The sequence below is a fragment of the Macaca nemestrina genome, chromosome 6 (genome assembly GCF_043159975.1).
Source record: "Macaca nemestrina isolate mMacNem1 chromosome 6, mMacNem.hap1, whole genome shotgun sequence".
NCBI lineage: Eukaryota > Metazoa > Chordata > Mammalia > Primates > Cercopithecidae > Macaca > Macaca nemestrina.
The window spans coordinates 34,505,163-34,518,875 of NC_092130.1; the positions used below are offsets into that span (position 1 = coordinate 34,505,163).

Here is a 13,713-nt window from a genome sequence, read left to right on the forward strand (position 1 = left end):
GGCAGTGAGGAAAAGGCATTTCAAAGTACAAGGAAGCTGGCCTATCTCTACATTCTGGAGATTTACTGATAACGCAGGTGCTACATTTCAGCACAAACTGTGGGGTATCCCCTGAGGCAGAGCTTAGAGAACCAGCTCCATAGGTAGCTAAGTGACACCCAGCCACCAACAGGCTGCACTGATCATATATTCAGAAGCCTGTTATGGATTCTAGAATATGATGAGACTAGTTAAAATCATTTTCTGCCTCATTTTAAAGGAATTGTCTTTCGTTTTCCAAGTGGTCAATTTCATGATGTAAGATAGAAGCATTAATGATGAGAAGCATGAACTTTGGGCTCAGATGACTGACATTTCATGACTGTGGGATGCCTGGCAGATAACTTAACCTTTCTGCACTTCAGTTTTCAGTTTTCCCAACTGTGAAATACCTTATTCTTATGTAGAACATGCCCAGTAAGCAGTAGCTGTTTTTCATTATGAAGGGGTATGAATGGGAGGTGGAGGGAATTTTTAAAGAGGGAAGCATTTCAGAACAGCATCTCCCAGACTATTTTCCTCAGAATACTGACCTCACAAAATCAAATTCCAAAAAGAAAAAGAGTTTTGCGTGCACTGCATTTTGGAAATGGTGTATCCCTCAGTGGAGATGGACAAGGTATATTAGTATCTCAAACATTCTAAGAAGTCATGCAGTAAAGAAACCAGTTTAACTTGGCTTAACTCAGCATTTTACAAACTTATATTATTAGCATTTTCACGCCAAAATAACTATTAGCTCTGTAAGTTGTACTTTGAGAAAATGTCTTACCTTCTAAGCAGAGCCCCTTGATCCTACACTTTAGATTGGGGGGACTCCCCATCAGAGGGAGAATCGTGGAACAAGCCACCAGACTCTCCCATGACACCTAGGACCACAATGAAAAACCCACTCCTGAGGGAGCTTAGAAAACCTTGGGAAAAAAAGAAAAAGGTGGTCTGAAATATAATAGTCTCTTGAAACATTGCCCTAGAAATTTCTAAGTGGTGGTGGTGGAACAGAGGCAGACTATAAACTTAGATTTTGTTCTTCATATTTTAATAAAGTCCTATGAACTCTTACAGCTCTCTACAAATGATCAATAACTATAATAACCTTTTGCCATAACAATATTTCAAAGAAAAATGCCATGCTGGAGTTTAAATACACACACACACACACACACAGAGACACACACACACACAGTGCATGATAATGTATGAGCAGATTAAAAGGATATGTTTAATTTATAAGCCCTGCTCTGATTAGAAATGTTAGATGTGGAAAGATCACTAAAGGATAATGTTCATACTCAATTTGCAATAATTGTACATTTCTTTCAACAAGACACATATCTAATACAATCTCCTAAATCCCAAAATACACATAAAAATAACGTCCAGTAAATGACATCAGACAGATAGGATACAAATTCTACTCCTAAAAAGATTCAGAATACACTAGGGTCTAAATGAAAATGCAAAAAAGCAAACCTAGGTATCTGTGAAGATTTTTTCCCAACTCCCAAGTGCTTGGAATGTGAATATTTTAAAAGAGCATCATTTCTCTTCAATTTTTATTATAAACATTTCAAACATACAGAAATTGGAGGAATAGTCAAATAAGCAGCCATCAAGCATTGTGAACATTTTTTTTCATTTTTACTTTGTATACCATATATGCATACATTATTTAAATAGGCATATATATTGAGGGGATAAACTTTTTAATAATAAATTACAGACATAGATATTTCACCTTAAATATTTCGGCATGTATGCCCTACAAAAGGACAGTCTCTCATATAATTATATAACGTTATCTTGCCTAAGAAAACTAACAATAATTCTCTAGTTCCTTCTGATATTAATACCAACCCTAGAGTAAAATTTCCCCAGGAAGAAATCTAGGTTGATATATTGCACTTGGTCATGTTTCTTTTTTCTTTTTTCTTTTTTTTTTTTTTTGTTGAGATGGAGTTTCACTCTTGTTGCCCAGGCTGGAGTGCAATGGCGCGATCTCGGCTCACTGCAACCTCTGCCTCCTGGGTTCAAGCGATTCTCCTGCCTCAGCGTCTTGAGTAGCTGGGACTACAGGCGCCCGCCACCAAGCCCGGCTATTTTTTTGCATTTTTAGTAGAGACAGGCATGCGCCATCATGCCTAGCTAATTTTATATTTTTAGTAGAGACGGGGTTTCTCCATGTTGGTCAGGCTGGTCTCAAACTCCCGACCTCAGGTGATCCACCGCCTCGGCCACCCAAAGCACTGAGATTATAGGCGGGAGCCACCGTGCCCGGCCGGTTATGTTTCTTTATTCTCTTTAAATCTAGAAATGTTTCTTCTATCTACAACCTTTTTTCCCTTGATATATTGACTTTCTGATGAGACCTGTGTCTTGTAGGATGTCCCACGGAGTGGCTTTGTCTGGTTGTTTCCTTCTGGGCCACTTAACCATTTCTCTATTCTCTGTACTTCTTGTAAACCAAAACCTAAGCTTGCTTAAATATTGAAGATTTTTGTCCAGAATACTTCATAGGTGGGGTGTATTCCACTTTGCTTCTTCTCCTGCTGTAATTGTAAATAGTACCCCCTCTCACCGTCAAGATTTTTATGTGTTTGTAAATGAAGCATCACATCAGGAGACATAATACATTTGTCCCACCATTAGCAATGTCAAGTTTAATCACTTGCTTAAATGTCCATCAGAGTTTTAAACAAGTATTGTGCTCCATATTGAGATTTTATAATGAAGGATTTTATTACTACATAAGTCAACTTTGGGTATCACTCTGTCGCCTAGGCTGGAGTGCAGTGGTGCGATCTCGGGTGACTACAGCTGTGACCTCCTGGGCTCAGGTGATCCTTTCACTCCACCTCAGCCTCCTGAATAGCTGGAACTACAGGCATGCCAGGCTAATTTTTATGTTTTTCATAGAGATGGGGTTTTGCCAACTTGCCCAGGCTGGTCTTGAACTCCTGGGCTCAAGCGAGCCACCTGCCTTGGCCTCCCAAAGTGCTAGGATTACAGGCATGAGCCACTGTTCCTGGCTGTCACCTTTACTTTCAATAACCCACTGAAATTTTTGCAGCTGGGTGCAATCCTGAGTAATCAGTTCCTCCATGAGTTTGGCTTAAGTTAAAGTCATTTCTTTTCGCATTAAAATGGCACCCAAAATATATTTTTTACAATAACGTTGTATGAATTCCTATTATTGAATTCAGCCAAAGGAAAAATGCAAAATGTTGAGGATTTAAGTATTTCCCACCAATTGCATAAGTTTTAGGTACGGTTTACTTAACAAAAACCATTATTTTAATATTAAAAATCAGTACTTGCTTATTAAGAAAAATTTAGAAAAATACAGAAAAATGTGAAAAAGCATAAAAATCACCCTTAATCTCCCTTTTAAATAGAACCACTGTTAGCATTTTAATATATTTACTTTTAATCTCTTTTCTATACAGTTTTTTTTTCTTTTTCTTCTTTAATTATACTTTAAGTTCCAGGGTACAAGTGCACAATGTGCAGGTTTGTTACACAGGTATACATGTGCCATGTTGGTTTGCTGCACCCATCAACTCATCATTTACATTAGGTTATCTCTCCTAATGCTATCCCTCCCCCAGCACTGCACCCCTCAAAAGGCCCTGGTGTGTGATGTTCCCCTTCCTGTGTCCAAGTGTTCTCATTGTTCAATTCCCACCTATGAGTGAGAACGTGCAGCGTTTGGTTTTCTGTCTTTGTGATAGTTTGCTGAGAATGATGGTTTCCAGCTGCATCCATGTCCCTGCAAAGGCCATGAACTCATCCTTTTTTATGGCTGCATAGTATTCCATGGTGTATATGTGCTACATTTTCTTTATCCAGTCTATCCTTGATGGACATTTGGGTTTGTTCCAAGTCTTTGCTATTGTGAATAGTGCTACAATAAACATACGAGTGCATGTGTTTTTACAGTAGCATGATATATCATCCTTTGGATATATAACCAGTAATGGGACTGCTGGGTCAAATAGTATTTCTAGTTCTAGATCCTTGAAGAATTGCCACACTGTCTTCCACAATGGTTGAACTAATTTGCACTCTCACCAACAGTGTAAAAGCATTCCTGTTTCTCCACATCCTCTCCAGCATCTGTTGTTTCCTGACTTTTTAATGATTGCCATTCTAATTGGTGTGAGATGGTATCTCATTGTGGTTTTGATTTGCATTTCTCCGATGACTGGTGATAATGCACATTCTTTCATGTGTCTGTTGGCTGCAGAAATGTCTTCTTTTGAGAAGTGTCTATTCATATATTTGCTCACTTTTTGATGGGTTTTTTTTTTTCTGGTAAATTGGTTTAAGTTCTTTGTAGATTCTGGACATTAGCCTTTTGTCAGATGGGTAGATTACAAGAATTTTCTCCCATCCTGTAGGTTGCCTGTTCACTCTAATGGTAGTTTCTTTTGCTGTGCAGGAGCTCTTTAGTTTAATTAGATCCCATTTGTCTATTTTGGCTTTCATTGTTATTGCTTTTGGTGTTTTAGTCATGAAGTCCTCGCCCATGCCTATGTCCTGAATGGTATTGCCTGGGTTTTCTTCTAGGTTTTTATGGTTTTAAGTCTAACCTTTAAGTCTTTAATCCATCTTGAATTAATTTTTGTATAAGGTGTGAGGAAGGGATCCAGTTTCCGCTTTCTAATATGGCTAGCCAGTTTTCCCAGCACCATTTATTAAATAGGGAATCCTTTCCCCATTTCTTGTTTTTGTCAGGTTTGTCAAAGATCAGATGGTTGTAGATGTGTGGTGTTATTTCTGAGGCCTCTGTTCTGTTCCATTGGTCTATAAATCTGTGTTGGTACCAGTACCATGCTGTTTTGGTTACTGTAGCCTTGTAATATAGTTTGAAGTTAGGTAGCGTGATGCCTCCACTTTTGTTCTTTTTGCTTAGGATTGTCTTGGCAATGCAGGCTCTGTTTTTGGTTCCATATGAACTTTAAAGTAGTTTTTTCCAATTCTCTGAAGAAGGTCATTGGTAGCTTGGTGGGGATGGCATTGAATCTATAAATTACCTAGGGCAGCATGGCCATTTTCACTGTATTGATTCTTCCTATTCATGAGCATGGAATGTTCTTCCATTTGTTTGTTTCCTCTTTTATTTCACTGAGCAGTGGTTTGTAGTTCTCCTTGAAGAGGTCCTTCACATCCCTTGTAAGCTGGATTCCTAGGCATTTTATTCTCTTTGTAGGAATTGTGAATGGGAGTTCACTCATGATTTGGCTCTTTGTTTGTGTGTTTTGGTATATGGGAATGCTTGTGATTTTTGCACATTGGTTTTGTATCCTGAGACTTTGCTGAAGTTGTTTATCAGCTTAAGGAGATTTTGGGCTGACATGACAGGATTTTCTAAATATACAATCATGTCATCTGCAAACAGGGACAATTTGACTTCCTCTTTTCCTAATTGAATACTCTTTATTTCTTTCTCTTGCCTAGTTGCCCTGGCCAGAACTTCCAACGCCATGTTGAATATGAGTGATGAGAGAGGGCATCCTTGTCTTTGCCAGTTTGCAAAGGGAATGCTTCCAGTTTTTGCCCATTCAGTATGATATTGATATTGGCTGTGGCTTTGTCATAAATAGCTCTTGTTATTTTGAGATACATTCAAGTTTATTGAGATACGTTCTAGTTTATTGAGAGTTTTTAGCATGAAGCCCTGTTGAATTTTGTCGAAGGGCTTTTCTGCATCTATTGAGATAATCATGTGGCTTTTGTAGTTGGTTCTGTATATATGATGGATTACGTTTAGTGATTTGAGTATGTTGAACCAGTCTTGCATCCCAGGGATGAAGCCAACTTGATCATTGCGGATAAGCTTTTTGATGTGCTGCTGGATTCAGTTTGCCAATATTTTATTGAGGATTTTCGCATCTGTGTTCATCAGGGATATTGGTCTAAAATTCTCTTTTCTTGTTGTGTCTCTGCCAGGCTTTGGTATCAGGATGACGCTGGCCTCATAAAGTTAGGGAGGATTCCCACTTTTTCTATGGATTGGAATAGTTTCAGAAGGAATGCTATCAGCTCCTCTTTGTACCTCTGGTAGAATTCGGCTGTGAATCTGTCAGGTCCTGGACTTTTTTTGTTGGTAGGCTATTAATTATTGCCTCAATTTCAGAGCCTGTTACTGGTCTATTCAGAGACTCAACTTCTTCCTGGTTTAGTCTTGGAAGGGTGTATGTGTCCAGGAATTTATCCATTTCTTCTAGATTTTCTAGTTTATTTGCATAGACATGTTTATAGTATTCTCTGATGGTAGTTTGTATTTCTGTGGCATTGGTGGTGATATCCCCTTTATCATTTTTATTGCATCTATTTGATTCTTCTCTTTTTTCTTCTTTAGAAGTCTTGGTAGTTGTCTATCAATTTGGTTCATCTTTTCAAAAAAACCAGCTCCTGGATTCATTGATTTTTTGGAGGGTTTTTTGTGTCTCTTATCTCCTTCAGTTCTGCTCTGATCTTAGTTATTTCTTGCCTTCTGCTAGTTTTTGAATGCGTTTGCTCTTGCTTCTCTAGTTCTTTTCATTGTGATGTTAGGGTGTCAATTTTAGATCTTTCCTGCTTTCTCTTGTGGGCATTTAGTACTATAAATTTCCCTCTGCACACTGCTTTAAATGTGTCCCAGAGATTGTGGTATGTTGTGTCTTTGTTCTCATTGGTTTCAAAGAACATCTTTATTTCTGCCTTCATTTTGTTACTTACCCAGTAGTCATTCAGGAGCAGGTTGTTTGGTTTCCATATAGTTGTGTGGTTTTGAGTGAGTTTCTTAATCCTGAGTTCTAATTTGATTGCACTGTGGTCTGAGAGACTGTTTGTCATGATTTCTGTTCTTTTGCATTGCTGAGGAGTGTTTTACTTCCAATTATGTGGTCAATTTTAGAATAAGTGTGATGAGGTGCTGAGAGGAATGTATATTCTGTTAATTTGGGGTGGAGAATTCTGTAGATGTCTATTAGGTCTGCTTGGTGCAGAGATGAGTTCAAGTCCTGGATGTCCTTGTTAACCTTCTGTCTCAATCTGTCTAATATTGACAGTGGGGTGTTAAAGTCTCCCATTATTATTGTATGGGAGTCTAAGTCTCACTGTAGGTCTCTAAGGACTTGTTTTATGAATCTGGGTGCTCCTGTATTGGGTGTGTATATATTGATAGTTAGCTCTTCTTATTGAATTGATCCCTTTACCATTTTGTAATGGCCTTCTTTGTCTCTTTTGATCTTTGTAGGTTTAAAGCCTATTTTATCAGAGACTAAGATTGCAACCCCTGGTTTTTTATTTTGTTTTTGTTGTTGTTGTTGTTGTTTTGTTTTGTTTTCCATTTGCTTGGTAGATCTTCCTTCATCCCTTTATTTTGAGCATATGTGTGTCTCTGCATGTGAGATGGGTCTCCTGAATACAGCACACTGGTGGGTCTTGACTATTTATCCAATTTGCCAGTCTGTGTCTTTTAATTGGGGACATTTAGCCCATTTACATTTAAGGTTAATATTGTTTTGTGTGAATTTGATCCTCTCATTATGATGTTAGCTGGTTATTTTGCCTGTTAATTGATACAGTTTCTTCATAGCATTGATAGTCTTTACAATTTGGCATGTTTTTGCAGTGGCTGGTACTGGTTATTTCTTTCCATGTTTAGTGCTTCCTTCTGGAGCTCTTGTAAGGGAGGCCTGGTGGTGACAAAATCTCTCAGCATTTGCTTGTCTGTAAAGGATTTTATTTCTCCTTCACTTATGAAGCTTAGTTTGGCTGGATATGAAATTCTGGGTTGAAAATTCTTTTCTTTAAGAATGTTGAATATTGGCCCCCACTCTCTTCTGGTTTGTAGGGTTTCTACCGAGAGATCCACTGTTCATCTGAAGGGCTTCTCTTTGTGGGTAACCTAACCTTTCTCTCTGGCTGCCCTTAACATTCTTTCCTTCATTTCTACCTTGGGGAATCTGACAATTATGCGTCTTGGGGTTGCTCTTCTAGAGGAATATCTTTGTGGTGTTCTCTGTATTTCCTGAATTTGAATGTTGGCCTGCCTTGCTAGGTTGGGGAGGTTCTCCTGGATAATATCCAGAAGAGTGTTTTCCAACTTGGTTCCATTCTCCCCATCACTTTCAGGTACCCCTGTCAACGTAGATTTGGTCTTCTCACATATTTCTTGGAGGCTTTTTTCATTTCTTTTTACTCTTTTTTCTCTAACCTTGTGTTCTTGCTTCATTTCATTCATTTGATCTTCAATCACTGATACCCTTTCTTCCACTTGATCGAATCAGGTACTGAAGCTTGTGCATGCATCACCAAGTTCTCGTGGCATGGTTTTCAGCTCCATCAGGTCATTTAAGGTCTTCTCTACACTGTTTATTCTAGTTAGCCATTCGTCTAACCTTTTTTCAAGGTTTTTAGCTTCCTTGCAATGGGTTTGAACATGCTCCTTTAGCTTGGAGTGGTTTGTTATTACCGACCTTGTGAAGCCTACTTCTGTCAACTCATCACAGTCATTCTCCATCCAGCTTTGTTCCTTTGCTGGCAAGGAGCTGTGATCCTTTGGAGGAGAAGAGGCACTCTGGTTTTTAGAATTTTCAGCTTTTCTGCTGTGTTTCTCCCCATCTTTGTGGTTTTATCTACCTTTGGTCTTTGATGTTGGTGACCTACAGATGGGGTTTTGGTGTAGATGTCCTTTTTGTTGATGTTGATGCTATTCCTTTCTGTTTGTTAATTTTCCTTTTAACAATCAGGTCCCTCAGCTGCAGTTCTGTTGGAGTTTGCTGGAGGTCCACTCCAGACCCTGTTTGCCTGGGTATCACCAGCAGAGGCTGCACAACAGCAAAGATTGCAGAACAGCAAATATTGTTGCCTGATCCTTCCTCTGGAAGCTTCATCCCAGAGGGGCACCCACCTATATGAGGTGTCTGTCGGCCCCTACTGGGAAGTGTCTCCCCATTAGGCTACATGGGAATCAGGGACCCACTTGAGGAGGCCGTCTGTCCATTCTCAGAGCTCAACAGCTGTGCTCAACCACTGCTCTCTTCAGAGCTGTCACACAGGGACAATTAACTCTGCAGAAGCTGTCTGCTTCCTTTTGTTCAGCTATGCCCTGCCCACAGAGGTGAAGTCTAAAGAGGCAGTAGGCTGTGCTGAGCTGTGGTGGGCTCTGCCCAGTTCAAGCTTCCCGGTGGCGTTGTTTACCTACTCAAGCCTCAATAATGGCAGATGCCCCTCCCTCAGCCAGGCTGCTGCCTTGCAGTTTGATCTCAGACTGCTGCATTAGCAGTGAGCAAGGCTCCGTGGGTGTGGGACCCACTGAGCCAGGCACAGGAGAGAATCTTCTTGTCTGCTGGTTGCTAAGACCTTGGGAAAACTGCAGTATTCAGGTGAGAGTGCCCGTTTTTCCAGGTACAGTCTCTCCCAGCTTCCCTTGGCTAGGAAAGGGAAATCCCCCGACTTCTTGTGCTTCCCAGGTGAGGCAATACCCCACCCCGTTTCGGCTTGCCCTCCATGGGCTGCACCCACTGTCCAACCAGTCCGAATAAGCTGAACCAGGTAGCTTAGTGGGAAATGCAGAAATCACCTGTCTTCTGCATCGGTCATGCTGGGAACTACAGACCGGAGCTGTTCCTATTCAGCCATCTTGGAACGGATCTCTTCTCTACAGTTTTATAATATAAATTCTATGTCACAGAAGGTAAAATCTGTTATACCTTTTCCTACTTAATTTGTATCATAAACATGTTTCCATATTATTTTCTTATTTTTTCATATGAGGCAGGAGAATCACTTGAATCTGGGAGGCAGAGGTTGCAGTGAGCCAAGATTGCACCACTGCACTCCAGCCTGGTGACAGGGCAAGACTCTGTATCCCAAAAAAAAAAAAAAAAAAAAGAATAGTGAAGAGGTAGGATCAGAAGATTTTTTTAAAAATCTACCTTTCTACTAAGAAGAAGTATCTCCTCTCCCTTTTAAAAATGACTATATAACTTTTCATATTGTGGCATTTCTACTGTTGAACATTTAAGTTGTTTTCAATTTTTTTCCCAGTATGAATAATATTTTGGGGAGTATCTTTAAATAAATATCTTTCTTTAAAATTATTTTCTGAAGAGAAATAATTGGGTAGAAAGGAATGGATTTTTTTTCATTTATTTTATTCTTGCTTATCAAAGTAAGATGAACTTATCACAAACAAGTAAAATATGATTAAACTGGGAAAGAAGAAACAAACACTCAAAATCCTCCACCCAGTTGCCAGAGGCAACTGATATTAGCGTTTTGTCACAACTTCTTTGGATATATGGAGCTACAGTATTTTCTTTCTTAGGAGGTTTCAAAGATATAAATATTTTTAAGGCTTTTGATAATACTGCCAAAATTGCCTTCAATTTATCAATTTGTTCTTCTTCTTGAAGTGTATTTGTGACTATTCTGGAACCATCAACATCTGAAAATTTTCGCATGAGCATGATTGTTTCAAAACTTCCCGTGATTTTAGGTTGGCTCACTGAAAATCTGTCTGTGAACATGGGAAATGGCATAAAAAATATTGAACAAAATGTTACTTGGAAAACTCATCTCCAGCTTTGTTTTTGTTGTTGTTACTGGCGTTCATTTTGGGGCAACTGAAAATGTTTACTTGACAAGTAATTGTGGAAGTCAGCTCACTGGTTTTTCTAGATGAAGATAGGCTATTGGTTATTTATTAATATTTGTTTCCTGGGAGAGATAGAAAAAAATAATCTTCTAGTTAGGAGTTCCCAATCTTTTTCATGGCATGGCATAGATAGAAAATAATAGTTGTTGCATGCCTTGGTCTCAGCTACTCAGGAGACTGAGGAGGGAGGATTGCTTGAGCCCAGGAGGCAGAGGTTGCAGTAAGCTAAGATTGCACCACTTCACTCCAACCCGGGTGACAAAGCAAGACCATGTCTCCAAAAAAAAAAGGAAAATAATAATTGTTACATTTATATATGTGTGTGTGTATATGTGTATATATATATATACACACACAATTTTTTAATATACATATACACACACAATTTTTTAAGAGACGGAGTTTCACTCTGTTATCCAGGCTGGAGTACAGTGGCAAAATTGTAGTTCACTTTAGCCTCAAATTCATGGGCTCAAGCAATCCTCTTGCCTCAGCCTCCTGAGTAGCTGGGACTACAGACATGCACCACCATGCCCATATAAGTTTTTAAAAACTTTTTGTAGAGACAAAGTCTCATTTTGCTGCCCAGGCTGTTCTCAAACTCTTGGGCTCAAGCAATCCTTCCACCCCAGTCTCCTGAGTAGCTGGGGTTACAGATGCGAGCCACCATGCCCAGCTTGATATTGTTCTGTATGGTGAAGTAAATGAATAAGGCTAATGTAGTCCTGGGGCCCACCTGGCTGCCATGAGGGCTGAGAGATCAAGGTCTCAGTCTCCTGTAATTCATTGATGGTATGTCCCAGACAACTCTGCATCCTGGGGGAGTTATAATGTTATGAAAAGTGTATCTTTCTTTCGCTTTAAACATTGTTTCCCTAGTTCTTCTCTCCCACCTATTTCTTGCACCAGTTACACAGGGAGTTTACAACTGTGACACCCTTCCTTAGTAGAAAGGTAGATTAAAAAAAAAAAGTCTTCTGATCCTACCTCTTCACTATTTTTTTTTTTTTTTGATGGTGTCTCGCTCTGTTGCCAGGCTGGAGTGCAGTGGTGCAATGTTGGCTCACTGCAACCTCTGCCTCCCAGGTTCAAGTGATTCTCCTGCCTCAGCCTCCCAAGTAGCTGGGACTATAGGTGCCCGCCACCATGCCTGGCTAATTTTTGTATTTTTAGTAGAGACAGGGTTTTACCATGTTGGCCAGCATGGTCTCGATCTCTTGACCTAGTGATCCACCCGCCTCAGCCTCCCAAAGTGCTGGGATTACAGGCGTGAGCCACTGCGCCCAGCCCCCTTTTCAATATTCTACACAAAATATGCTCAATTCCTTTTTTAAAAGCTTTGTGTATTTGGTTTCTCTCACCTGAAGTCATTCATTCAACAATGACTGAGTTCTATTATGTACTGGGCACTTTGATAAACACTGGAAATATATAGATGGTAAGGACAGCTTCTGACTGCAAGGTGTTCACAGTTAAATGGCGGGAAAAATAGGAAGGGCAAGGGAAAGTGAGAAGCACCTGAATGGCGGTAGGTCCGAAAGTCCAATGGCATTCTCCCTGGGGCAGGTGGGAAGGCTGCCCAGAAGCAGCGACATTTGAGGTATGACTTGAAGGAGGAATGGAAGTTTGACACTCTAAATCAGGAAACAGAGTACTGGATAAGAGACAGAAACTTGTGGGTTTGAGATATGGGTAAGCTTCTTGTTGGTGTAACTGGAACACCAATCCCAGGCAGCCCCTGGAAGAGTGACAGAGGGCAAGGCTGGAAAGGAAGGAAGGTGAGGCTGGTTTTTGAGGGGCTTTGCCTGTCACATGGAACAGTTAAGATTTATGCCCTGAACCACTGGAAAAAATTTTTCAGCAGGAGACTGACACCTGCAGACTTGTTGTTTTGGACTATCGCTCTCACATCAATATGGAGAATGGAATTGGTGGTGAGTAGGGAAGTCCTTGGGAGACAGCTGCAACTTTAAAAACAGAAGTGATGAGGGTTTGACCTAGGGCCAGGGTGACAGGGGTGGATGAAAGAAGGCGGTGGTGATAGAATCCATGTGAATGGGCTGGGCGTAGTGGCTCAGGCCTGTAATCCCAGCACTTTGGGAGGCTGAGGCAGGTGGATCACGAGGTTAAGAGAATGAGACCATCCTGGCCAACATGGTGAAACCCCATCTCTACAAAAAATACAAAAATTAGCTGGGTATGGTGGCGCATGCATGTAGTCCCAGCTACTCGGGAGGTTGAGGCAGGAGAATTGTTTGAACTCAGGAGGTGGAGGTTGCAGTGAGCCGAGATCGCGCCACTGCACTCCAGCCTGGCAACAGAGCGAGACACTGTCTAAAAAAAAAAAAAAAAAAAAAAAGAATCCATGCGAATGGCTGTAGGGGAACAGGAGGAGCAAATTTGGGCAACTCAGTGAATGGTGATGCTGGTAGCAAAGACAGGGAGAAAGGCTTTACTCCACTTTCAGCTCCTCACATCCAACCTACCCTTTTCCACCCAGCCCAAGGACACTTTTCTTTACAAACCTTCTTCCATCCTTATTTCCTTAGAGACCACTTCTTCCCAGAGTGGCTATTCTGGGATTCAGCTGTGGGCAATTTGCTCTCTAAGCATGAGGTTATTATTTCACCTGTATTAGGTCTGTTCCCTGCATGGGATTGTAGGACTGTTCTCAGGCCCAGGTCACATGCTTCTGTGCTATTCACCCCAGCCACTATTTCAGTGCTGGGCATTTACGAAGTCCAACAGGCAGTGGGGACTTGTGCTGTGCTTGCAAATGAAATCTTAAATATAAAATACATACCAAGTGGAGCTGCTCTGGTTAGTGTAGGGGGAGAAGGCCCAGAATCCAGGACCCTCGGCCTTCTCCTGTTTTTAGCAGCAGCCCCCAAGAACCTCCACTGTACCTAAGACCTCATTTCCTCTTCTAGGACAGAACTGGAAAACTTCTGGTTATGTGGACTGATCATGGGTTTTGAAGTCAGATAGATCTGGGTTCAAATCCTTGCTCTGTCACTTACTTA

General features: G+C 40.6%; 1 long non-coding RNA gene across 1 annotated transcript in view; it reads right to left on the bottom strand.

Moving 5' to 3' along the window:
* Positions 1-13,713, bottom strand: part of LOC105466933 (uncharacterized) — a 66,537-nt gene that overhangs the window by 32,330 nt on the left and 20,494 nt on the right. The gene's annotated exons all lie outside the window — the stretch shown is intronic.